General features: G+C 42.6%; 1 protein-coding gene across 1 annotated transcript in view; it reads right to left on the minus strand.

Annotated features, from left to right (window-relative positions):
- The window catches only part of LMF1 (lipase maturation factor 1), a 214089-nt gene that overhangs the window by 48974 nt on the left and 151546 nt on the right, over positions 1–13569 (minus strand). The gene's annotated exons all lie outside the window — the stretch shown is intronic.

Genomic DNA, 13569 nt, shown 5'->3' on the forward strand with positions numbered 1-13569 from the left:
CAGGCGCAGCGCAGAACGCGCAGCGCAGAACACTCAGCGGATCGGCTGCCATTTGCTCCTCTCTTCTTTTTCTCTAGAAATCAATCATTTTTTCATGAAAAAAAAAAAGTTCAGGTTTTTGTCAGAATCAGGAAACTTCAGGTATGATCACTAGACCACCAGGGACAACACAACGCTATGGAGAGAGCAGGGAGAAGACATCATTAAGGGGAAGGTGTAAAAAATGGGGCCCGCTGCTGTCTGGCTGCAGAGTTATGGCAAGCGGGCAGCGGGATCCTGACTGATCGCTGAGCATGGCCGATACTACCATACTGGATGACCTGGGATTACACAATGCCACTAGATGACCAGGGATGATACAATGCCACTAGATGACCAGGGATGATACAATGCCACTAGATGACCAGGGATGATACAGTGCCACTAGATGACCAGGGATGATACAATGCCACTAGATGACCAGGGATAATACAATGCCACTAGATGACCAGGGATGATACAGTGCCACTAGATGACCAGGGATGATACAATGCCACTAGATGACCAGGGATAATACAGTGCCACTAGATGACCAGGGATGATACAATGCCACTAGATGACCAGGGATGAAACAATGCCACTAGATGACCAGGGATGAAACAATGCCACTAGATGATCAGGCATAATACAATGCCACTAGATGACCAGGGATGATACAATGCCACTAGATGACCAGGGATTACACAATGCCACTAGATGACCAGGGATGATACGATGCCACTAGATGACCAGGGATGATACGATGCCACTAGATGACCAGGGATGATACGATGCAATTAGATGACGAGGGATGATACGATGCAACTAGATGACGAGGGATGATACGATGCCACTAGATGACCAGGGATGACACAATGCCACTAGATGACCAGGGATAATACAGTGCCACTAGATGACCAGGGATGAAACAATGCCACTAGATGATCAGGCATAATACAATGCCACTAGATGACCAGGGATGATACAATGCCACTAGATGACCAGGGATTACACAATGCCACTAGATGACCAGGGATGATACGATGCCACTAGATGACCAGGGATGATACGATGCCACTAGATGACCAGGGATGATACGATGCAACTAGATGACGAGGGATGATACGATGCAATTAGATGACGAGGGATGATACGATGCCATTAGATGACGAGGGATGATACGATGCCACTAGATGACCAGGGATTACACGATGCCACTAGATGACCAGGGATTACACGATGCCACTAGATGACCAGGGATGATACAATGCCACTAAATGACCAGGGATGATACAATGCCACTAGATGACCAGGGATTACACAATGCCACTAGATGACCAGGGATGATACAATGCCACTAGATGACCAGGGATGATACAATGCCACTAGATGATCATGAATTACATAATGCCACTATGTGACCAGGGTTTACAAAACAACCACTAAATGACCAGGGACAATTCACTGTCACTCAATGACAAGGAACTATACAAAGTCACAGGACGGTACAATGCTATTAGGTGACCAGGAATTACACAATGATATTGTATAACCATGGATTATACTATCCACCGGATAATCAGGGATAACACAATGCCACTGGATCACCAGGGTCTACACAACACCAGTGGATGACTGAGGACTCGGTCCTGCTATGACCCCCAGCTGCTTTAGGCCATACAGTGTATGCAGAATACATATAAAACCGAACCCACTGCGATCACTGCCCGGGCGATATAGCGAGTTATCAGACCAGTTCTGTCCGATCTTACAGAACATATCGCCTGTTGTTTGCTGGTCTCTTCAGAAACAAGCGACAATTAGCTTCTTACTAATCAAATGTAACCTCTGGGCCACCAGGGAAGATCATTTAGACACCAGTTCACCAGGACAGTATGGATACGACCGCTCAGGGATTACACGGACTAAATGGTGGGTATGAAAATTGGAGTTGTGAGCCCCCCACATCACGGATAAATGAAGATATAGAGCAGAGGCTGCTTATGAAGCATTGCTGGGAAGCCCCCTCCATGCCAGGGCACATACTGCTGGCGCTCCACACTGTGCATGGAGGGGGCTGCCCCGCTCCTCATCTCAATGCCAAATCTGCTATTGTTATTATTTTATGAGAAGAGCTGGAAAGCATCAGCTTCTCCGCAGATACACGGGGGGATAGATCCACACTCCCACCCTCCTCGCCCCGTGGAGTGGACGCTGCATCCCTCTATCCTTCCTCTGTCAGGAGAGAGGAGGATGGGTGTTAGAGGGGGCGCCAAGCTGGTGCCGGGTGGGAGAGAGAGGACACAGGGAGAGGCTGCGGTTTTGATATTTTTCCGGTTCAGCACAGTGCCTTCTCAGGGGAGAAGAAATGTTCCTTCTTTTTAACACTTGCATTACCATCACTGCCCCCCCACCCCCAAAAAAAGCCTATTACGCAGAACAACGCAGAACTGCTGGACAAGGAGGGGTTAACTGCGCCGCGTAATTTACTAGTAAATATTGTTTTCGAAAATGGAGAAGAAAGATCTCTGGCGTGTAAGGTCTTCATTAAAGTAGGGGGGTCCGAAGATCAAAATACAACCCCAAAGAAAACAGAGCCGGGGGGCGATCGCCGCTAATTCAGACCTACAAGAAGTGTAAATGCCGGGGTGATAGCGCTGGCACAACTCTGGCTTCATACACCCATAATTACCACCGGGGGTCTTGGGGGTCCATAGCCTGGGCCAAAAACACACATAATGTTAATATTTTGCTTTGCACACACCTATAATGTTTTACATCCAGGACCCCCGCCCCATATCAACGTCATAAAAGGGGGATCTCAAACTAAAGACCATTAGGTGGGGAATTGTATAACCAGTTGGAACTTCCTCTAAGCAGATTAATGGGGGTTTCAAAAGCTGGACCCCTCACAAACAGCTGATAAAAGTTGGGTTATCTACACAACAACTGAATTGTATTTAAAGGGTTTTTTTCTCGTCTTTATAAATGGATATTATCGGATAAACCTTGTAAAAACAAGCAATTTTGCAATTTACTGCTTCTTAAAATTTTCAACCGTTCTTGAGATATTAACACTTTTCTTTTGCTTACAGCTGGTTGCCTTGGAGACCCGACCGCCGCTGCTAGACAACAGAACACGCACATTACTTACAAACTATTTTCTATTGAGTTTTTAAGCTTTGTTTTGAACCTGGAGTGCTCCGTTACCTCCTAATCCCGGCCAGCTTCATCACAGAGGTTATAAGCTAGACCGCAGCGGTAGTCGGTTTCCTAGGCAACGAGAGATCAACAAAAGAAAAGTGTTAATATCTCAAGAACGGCTGCAAATTTTAATAAGCAGTAAATTGCAAAAGTGATTGTATTTACAAACTCAATCTTAAAATATCCATTTCTAAAGATGGGAATAATCCCTTTAAAGGGACAGTTCTATAGGTAACGTTTATCTCCAAGCCACGGGAGAGATGATACATGTATGACTGATGGGATCTGGCTGCTGTGACTGTCATCAATCCCAAAAATGTGGTTTCTAAAGTCTACTGTGTGAATGGAGCCATAGTGAGCATGTGCGACCACTGCTCTGTAGGAATGATGGTCGCACATGCTCAGTTCTGCTCAAAGGACTTTGATCCTTCTTGCTCTGGAAATCGATAGGAGTCTGAGCAGCCAAACCCACAGCAGCCTCATATTTAGCATCTATCCTGAGGATAATGGATAAATGTGGGTTTTATTGGACTAGTCACGTGGTATAAAGGAATCCTGCTCATGACATTGGAAAAGAAGGAGCTGATTTATCATTGCTTTTGCACTTTTTAGTAAAAATGTTTTTTTAATAGCGACTTTAATCTTTTATTTGCGCCCTATTCATTATTTATTTTGTGCCTTTTTAATGTTAATTTTATTTGGTGTCCTCTGTTTTATTTATTTGTTTGTTTGCTTTTCTGTTTTCAAAATATTGCAAAACTTTTGCTCAATTGTACTCCACTACATTAGTGTCTTCATTCTTTAGAATTTGAAGATTAATGTGCAACATTATAAAGCTTATTCAAAAGGATAGAGCGATTTTAATCCCTAAAAAGGCGAAGAAAAAAAAAGGCCAAATTTTGAGCAAATTCCTATTTTCTTTTCTGCCAGTTTCACACTACTTTTGCATAAAAAAAGTATAATACTTTATAAATAAATAGAAAAAGTAAGTATAAAAATTACCCAAGGGGTAATTATAAATTTGCAACCTGGGGTATTTTTTTTTTTTATTGTATTTTTTTTATTATTCATTTGCAACTTGTAAATAAAAATAAAGAAAAATAAAATAAATAAAATTGCTAATGATGAATTATTATGAAACATTTGATGACCACGCCCACATTGATAAATTTGTATCCGTTTTTTTTATATCTATTTTTTTATTATTATTTGTTTGCAACTTGTAAAGAAAAAAAAACTAAAAATTTAAAAAAAAAAAAAATCCTGTTAAATTAGTTGCAAATGATGAATTGATATGAAACATTTGATCACGAACAAAAAAGTAAAGAAGTAAAAAAAAGTGCAAAAAATAACGAATTAGGCAAAAATTAAAAAATTTAAAAAAATTGAAAAAATAAAAAAAGTGCTAAAACAATAAAAAGGCATAAATTCAATGATAAATTTGCCCCAAATGCATTTTGGAATTTATGTAAATTTTTTAAGGACTTTTCGACCAATTGGAAGAATTTGGCGCAAAAATCACCAGCGCACCAGGGGTCCCAGACTTGTTGAGCTCTATACTGCCACCTAGTGGAAATAAATGATTCGCCTGAAATTTACCCCATTTTCCTGGTATATCATTATTGGTATTATTATATTTTTGTAGATTTCTGATGCCGCTAAACTGGAGCTGCCGAACAGCGACGGATTCGCCATTTATGATCCTATAGGGCTTTATTGTACCGCTGCGGACATTGAGGGGTTAAGTGTTTATTGCAGAGGTTAATAGGGGAAGTAGTGCTCCAGAACAACATGTGTATCAGAGGTAGGAAGCCTGTAGAGCGGAGTGTAAGGAGGCTGAGGGCGCTCGCTGTGTGTGTGTTCCCAGCACAATGCCTTCCATATGTGCGGACAACCCCAGAAAAGGTGGACAACCCTATTCCCAGGTGAGAACCCCATAATGTCTCTCCCCGAGCTTTGGGATTACAGCCTGACCCGCAGGCCTCATGACTAAGTCCCACCTGCCTCCTGCACATGGAATATCAGCGGGGTTATGTTGACTCACATCATCATTAATGTTATCATTCTGCACATCACAATATTAACGAGCCGGGAGGCTGACCACACACTTCACATGAGCTAACCCCATAGTCATTACCGCTCTGCAGATTAGCACCGCTTATCTCACCCCCTGCCTAAATACAGCAGCCTCCCACAGAACAGGAGACCCTCAGCAGCAGAGGACGGGACCACGAATGCTGAGATAACGCCCAATACCCAGATATTTAATCTCAATTATGTACAGAGGAGACATTCGGCAAATCTGAACTGTGTTCTATCAAGCCTGACCCTGTACATGACTGCTATAATACTGCCCCTATGTACAGGAATATCTACTATATAATTGTCTTATCCCGTCTGACTGTCTGTTTCTTTCTGTCTGTCCTGGAAATCCCGCGTCGCTCATTGGTCCGGCAGCGGCCAATCAGCGCCGCGGGATTTCTGAGAAAAGATGACGGCCATTAGCGGCTCATCTGCGGGACGGAGCTCAGCGGCGATGCAGCCGGGAGATGAGCACCGCGAGGCGCTCATCTCTCGGCCGGTACCAGCAGAAGGACCCCGACCGCCGGACCCATCTGCGGGACGGAGATGCAGCCGGGAGATGACCGGCGCGAGGCGCTCATCTCCCGGCCTGTAGCAGCAGAAGGACCGCCGGCGTCGCTGACCTCCATGCGGAAGGGAGGACCAGGGAGCAGCGCTGCCAGTCGGGATACTTCTGCTGTGAGCGCCCGCTCATGTCCCGGGTTCTCGCTGCGGAAGTAGCCGCACAGGCAGCGCCGCTCCCCGGTCCTCACCAAGACGATTCGATGATTGGTCGCGGTCTTCGGACCCGACCAATCACTGATCTTACCGCAAAAGTTAAACACTACTGTGCTGATTGATCGCGGACCCTGCCCGCGACCAATCACCGATTTGGGCGCCAAATTTAAATATCGGCCGCGACCAATCACTGATCTTGGCTCCACATTTAAACACCGCTGTACTGATTGGCACAGCGGTGTTTAAATGTGGAGCCAAGATCGGTGATTGGTTGCGGCCGATATTTAAATTTAGCGCCCAAATTGGTGATTGGTCGCGGGCAGCGCCAGCGACCAATCAGCGATTTTTAACACAAATGTCCGGACCTTTGTAACACCATGTGGATACTGTGGGGACATCAGCGGCTAGGGAGTCAAGGGAGGACCGGGGAGCGGCGCTGCGGGTCGGGATACTTCTGCTGCGAGCGCCTTCTCATGTCCCGGGTTCTCGCAGCGGAAGTATCCGTACAGGCAGCGCCGCTGACCTCCATGCGGCTAGGGTGTGAAAGGAGGACCGGGGAGCGGCGCTGACATCCAATTGGTCGCGGACGCTATTTAAATGTGCCGCACAAATCGGTGACTGGTCGCGGTCTTGGCCCGCGACCAATCACTGATCTTGCCGCAAAGGTTAAACACTACTGTGCTGATTGGTCGCGGACCCTGCCCGCGACCAATCACCGATTTGGGCGGCAAATTTAAATATCGGCCGCGACCAATCACCGATCTTGGCTCCACATTTAAACACCGCTGTGCTGATTGGTCGCGGACGCTATTTAAATGTGGCGACAAAATCGGTGATTGGTCGCGCCCGGTGTCGGCGACCAATCAGCACAGCAGTGTTTAAATGTGGAGCCAAGATCGGTGATTGGTCGCGGCCGATATTTAAATTTGCTGCCCAAATCGGTGATTGGTCGCAGGCAGGGTCCGCGACCAATCAGCACAGTAGTGTGTTTAACTTTTGCGGTAAGATCAGTGATTGGTCGGGTCCGAAGACCGCGACCAATCATCGAATCGTCTTGGTGAGGACCGGGGAGCGGCGCTGCCTGTGCGGCTACTTCCGCAGCGAGAACCCGGGACATGAGCGGTCGCTCGCAGCAGAAGTATCCCGACCCGCAGCGCCGCTCCCCGGTCCTCCCTTCCGCATGGAGGTCAGCGACGCCGGCGGTCCTTCTGCTGCTACCGGCAGGGAGATGAGCGCCTCGCGCCGGTCATCTCCCGGCTGCATCTCCGTCCCGCAGATGGGTCCGGCGGTCGAGGTCCTTCTGCTGTTATCGGCCGGGAGATGAGCGCCTCGCGGCGCTCATCTCCCGGCTGCATCGCCGCTGAGCTCCGTCCCGCAGATGAGCCGCTAACGGCCGCCATCTTTTCTCAGAAATCCCGCGGCGCTGATTGGCCGCTGCCGGACCAATGAGCGACGCGGGATTTCCAGGACAGACAGACAGACAGACAGACAGACGGGATAAGACAATTATATAGTAGATAATACTACCCCCTATGTACAAGAATATAGCTACTATAATACTGCTCCCATGTACAAGAATATAGCTACTATAATACTGCTCCTATGTACAAGAATATAACTACTATAATACTACCCCCTATGTAAAAGAATATAACTACTATAATACTGCCCCCTATGTTCAAGAATATAACTACAATAATACTGCCCCCTATGTATAAGAATACACCTACTATAATACTGCCCCCTATGTTCAAGAATATAACTACTATGATACTGCCCCCTATGTACAAGAATACACCTACTATATTACAGCCCCCTATGTACAAGAATATAACTACTATAATACTACCCCCTATGTTCAAGAATATAACTACTATAATACTGCCCCCTATGAACAAGAATACACCTACTATAATACTGCCCCCTATGTACAAGAATATAACTACTATAATACTGCCCCTAATGTACAAGAATATAACTACTATAATACTGCCCCTATGTACAAGAATATAACTACTATAATACTGCCCCTATGTACAAGAATATAACTACTATAATACTGCCCCCTATGTACAAGAATATAACTACTATAATACTGCCCCCTATGTACAAGAATATAACTACTATAATACTACTCCTATGTACAAGAATATAACTACTGTAATACTTCCCCCTATGTACAAGAATATAACTACTATAATACTGCCCCTATGTACAAGAATATAATTACTATAATACTGCCCCTATGTACAAGAATATAACTACTATAATACTGCCCCCTATGTACAAGAATATAACTACTATAATACTGCCCCTATGCACAAGAATATAACTACTATAATACTGCCCCCTATGTACAAGAATATAACTACTATAATACTGCCCCTATGTATAAGAATATAATTACTATAATACTGCCTTCGATGTACAACAATATAACTAATGTAATACTGGCCCCTATGTACAGAATATAGCTACTATAATACTGCCCCCTGTGTACAAGAGTATAACTACTATAATACTGCTCCTATGTACAAGAATATAACTACTATTATACTGCCCCCTATGTACAAGAATACACCTACTATAATACTGCCCCCTATGTACAAGAATATAACTACTATAATACTGTTCCTATGTTCAAGAATATAACTACTATAATACTGCCCCCTATGTACAAGAATACACCTACTATAATACTGCCCCCTATGTACAAGAATATAACTACTATAATACTGCTCCTATGTACAAGAATATAACTACTATAATACTGCCCCTATGTACAAGAATATAACTACTATAATACTGCCCCCTATGTACAAGAATATAACTACTATAATACTGCCCCCTATGTACAAGAATATAATTACTATAATACTGCTCCTATGTACAAGAATATAACTACTATAATACTGCTCCTATGTACAAGAATATAACTACTATAATACTGCCCCCTATGTACAAGAATATATCTACTATAATACTGCCCCTATGTACAAGAATATAACTACTATAATACTACTCCTATGTACAAGAATATAACTACTGTAATACTTCCCCCTATGTACAAAAAAATAACTACTATAATACTGCCCCTATGTACAAGAATATAACTACTATAATACTGCCCCCTATGTACAAGAATATAACTACTATAATACTGCTCCTATGTACTAGAATATAGCTACTATAATACTGTCCCTTATGTACAGAATATAACTACTATAATACTGCTCCTATGTACAAGGATATAACTACTATAATACTGCCCCCTATGTACAGAATATAACTATTATAATACTGCCCCCTATGTACAAGAATATAACTACTATAATACTGCCCCCTATGTACAGAATATAACTACTATAATACTGCTCCTATGTACTAGAATATAGCTACTATAATACTGCCCCTTATGTACAGAATATAACTACTATAATACTGCTCCTATGTACAAGGATATAACTACTGTAATACTGCCCCCTATGTACAAGAATATAACTACTATAATACTGCCCCCTATGTACAAGAATATAACTACTATAATACTGCCCCCTATGTACAAGAATATAACTACTATAATACTGCCCCCTATGTACAGAATATAGCTACTATAATACTGCCCCCTATGTACAGAATATAACTACTATAATACTGCCCTCTATGTACAAGGATATAACTACTGTAATACTGCCCCCTATGTACAACAATATAACTACTATAATACTGTCTCCATGTACAAGAATATAACTACTATAATACTGTCTCCATGTACAAGAATATAACTACTTTAATACTGCCCCATGTACAAGAATATAACTACTATAATACTGCCCCTATGTACAAGAATATAACTACTATAATACTGCCCCTATGTACAAGAATATAACTACTATAATACTGCCCCTATGTACAAGAATATAAATACTATAATACTGCCCCTATGTACAAGAATATAACTACTATAATACTGCCCCTATGTACAAGAATATAACTACTATAATACTGCCCCTATGTACAAGAATATAACTACTATAATACTGCCCCTATGTACAAGAATATAACTACTATAATACTGCCCCTATGTACAAGAATATAACTACTATAATACTGCCTCCTATGTACAAGAATATAACTACTATAATACTGCTCCCTATGTACAAGAATATAACTACTATAATACTGCTCCCTATGTACAAGAATATAACTACTATAATACTACCCCCTATGTACAAGAATATAACTACTATAATACTGCCCCCTATGTACAAGAATATAACTACTATAATACTGCCCCTATGTACAAGAATATAACTACTATAATACTGCCTCCTATGTACAAGAATATAACTACTATAATACTGCCCCCTATGTACAAGAATATAACTACTATAACACTGTCCCCTATGTACAAGAATGTAACTACTATAATACTGCCCCTATGTTCAAGAATATAACTACTATAATGCTGCTCCTATGTACAAGAATATAACTACTATAATGCTGCTCCTATGTACAAGAATATAACTACTATAATGCTGCCCCTATGTACAAGAATATAACTACTATAATACTGCCCCTATGTACAAGAATAGAACTACTATAATACTACCCCCTATTTACAAGAATATAACTACTATAATACTACCACGCTCAGCAGACAGAGATCTTGAAATTGATGAGAAATTGAAATAATATGTATATTAGAAAGATGCAGAACTTTTCATTATAAGATGATTGCGCTTTTGTTCTATGTGTGGACAAGCCCTTTAAATCCCATCTTTTCAGTGTATAACCACATGTGCACCATTGTGCTGTATATGTGGTTGCGGCTCCCTGGAATACATATTGTAGGTTGCCCCTATGTCATGTCGGCCACTTTCGGAGCGGATTCCTTTTTCTTACATGTTCAGGAATGTCCTGGATCAGATACAAGGAGGAGACTCTCCTGACTCCGGATCGCAGGCGATGAGTGAGACCCGACATCTTCATTCTCATCAGACACAAACGTCTTCTGAGACGCGTTTGATTGGGGGCCAACAAAACCATAGACTGCTGGCAGATCACCGGTCACCACCGGCCCCCCGGCTAAATCCATATCAGATGGGGAAACTCTGATGCTCGTTACATACATCAAACAAGACCGTCAGAACAGGGAATGTGAGAGGCTGTCATATGGAACTTCCTTATAAAATAGTCTGACGTGTCAGTTTTTACTGTAATTCTGGAATTATATTCATGGATGAAAAGAATGGACAGATAAAATGACAGGTGGCCTCCTACAACAACGACTAAGATCAGAGATAACTCTGATCTTGTGTAGCATGTGGCTCCGCATTAGGAGAGGATAATATAGACTAATGTCTCAGTTTTTGCCGCAATTCTGGAATTATATTCATGGAAGGATGAAAACAATGGACAGACAGACTGAAAGTTGACCTCAAGCAGCAACATCCGAGATCAGAGATAACTCAGATCTTGGCTGATAACTCAGATCTCGGTTGTTAGATGCATCTGCATTGTTACGGGATAATATAAACTGATATGTCAGTTTTTACTGCAGTTCTGGAATTATATTCATGGAATGGTGAAAAGACTGGACAGTGCAATAAAAAATAGGGATTGACAGCCAGCCTTCTACATCAATGGCCGAGATCAGAGATAACTCAGATCTTCTTTGGCATGTGGATCCGCATTATGAAAGGATGATATAGACGGCAGTGTCAGTTTTTACTGCATTTCAGGAATTATATTCATGGAAGGATGAAAAGCATGAACAGATCGACTCACAGTCACAATCCTAAAACAACAGCTCAGATCAGAGATAACTCAGATCTTGGTTGTCAGATGCATATTCACAGGATAATATAGACGTGCGTGTCAGATTTTACTGCAATTCTGGAATTATATTCAAAGAAGGATTATAAGAATGGACAGATCGAATGACAGCCGGTCGCCTATAACAGACACAGAGATCAGAGATAACTCAGATCCTGTTTGATAACTCAAAATATTGGTTTCCATATGGATTTGCATTGTAATGATATAATGTAGATTGACGTGTCAGTTTTTACTGCAGTTCTGGAATTATATTCATGAAATGGTTATAAGACTGGACAGTGCAATAAAAAATAAAGATTGACAGCCGCCTCCTACAACAACAGCCGAGATCAGAGATAACTCAGATCTTGTGTAGCATGTGGATCTGGATTATCAGACGATAATATAGACTGTGTCAGTTTTTACCGCAATTCTGGAATTATATTCATGGAAGGATGAAAAGACAGAACAGATCTACTAACAGAATCCTACAACAACGACTGAGATCAGAGATAACTCAGATATTGGTTGTCATATGTAGACAGGTTAATATAGACTTGCATGTCAGATTTTACTGCAATTCTGGAATTATATTCATGGAAGGATGAAAAGGAATGGACAGATAGAATGACAGCCGACCTTCTAAAACAACGGCTGAGATCACTGTCATATGGATCTGCATTGTGACGGGATAATGTAGATTAGCGTGTCAGTTTTTACCGCAATTCTGAAATTATATTCATGGAAGGATGAACAAAGGCAGAGATCAGAGATGACTTTTCTATATATTTTCCGAGGTTGGAGACTGATATAATCCAGAATTGTTTTTAGGGGGGGGGGGGGTTCTGAATTGGTCGGACTTGGTTACACCCCATAAAACGCACGAAGCGCCAAAGTGTGGGGGCTTTGAAATCTCCCAGGCGGATGAGGCGGGATGTCTCCATGTTTTATAGCCTGGCTGCATCCGTCCTAATGAAGATCCTGGAGTAACGAAAAACAGAAATCCCACTATTTTTTGGATGATCCCCATCCTCCATCTGCAGATACCAGCTGTGCCGCAACCGCCAGGATTCACGTTACCCCAGCTCCGGCAAGGAAGATGTTAAAATAAAGTGTCTTATTGTATAGGGGGATATAGAAGTAAAGGTGCTGCAAGAGAGATTTGGGGGGGTGGGAGAAGGGGGTCTGGTACCCCACCCCAGCGCCCGTTCTGCTGTACGACTGGCACCAGTCTGAACCACAAGTGACCATTAAAATAAACATCCTCGGGCCGCGCTGACAGCCAGTCTGCAGGAGAAGTGATGGAGGAAGGGGGTAACGCCAAACCGTTGGCTATTAACCTGACTACTTGTAAGGAATCCTCCTCCAGCACCTCCTCGCCGGCCTCAATGAGGCCAGTGTCTGGTGTGAAGGCGTAGACTGACCCCCCCCCCCACCGAGGGTTGTGGCCTGTTTACCCCTCATCCATCCAACCGAGAGCCGTCAGCAGGTCAGAGTATGCAAATAGCACTATTAAAGGGAAGAGGGCGCTTTAAGAGCGTTAGAATTTTTTGATTCCTCCAAATATCTGCATATCTTCATGGCCCGAGACGATTTGGAGGTGTGATTCCATATAGCTTTGCGGCCCTTTAAATTTTACAATCTGAAGGCCCCTATGATGCTGTGATAAATTTATTGAAACATTGTTTCAATTTTTATTTAATAAATACTACGAGTGAAAATAATAAA

The sequence above is a fragment of the Phyllobates terribilis genome, unplaced genomic scaffold (assembly GCF_046119375.1).
Source record: "Phyllobates terribilis strain yellow unplaced genomic scaffold, ASM4611937v1 Scaffold_9__5_contigs__length_417890890, whole genome shotgun sequence".
Classification (NCBI taxonomy): Eukaryota; Metazoa; Chordata; class Amphibia; order Anura; family Dendrobatidae; genus Phyllobates; species Phyllobates terribilis.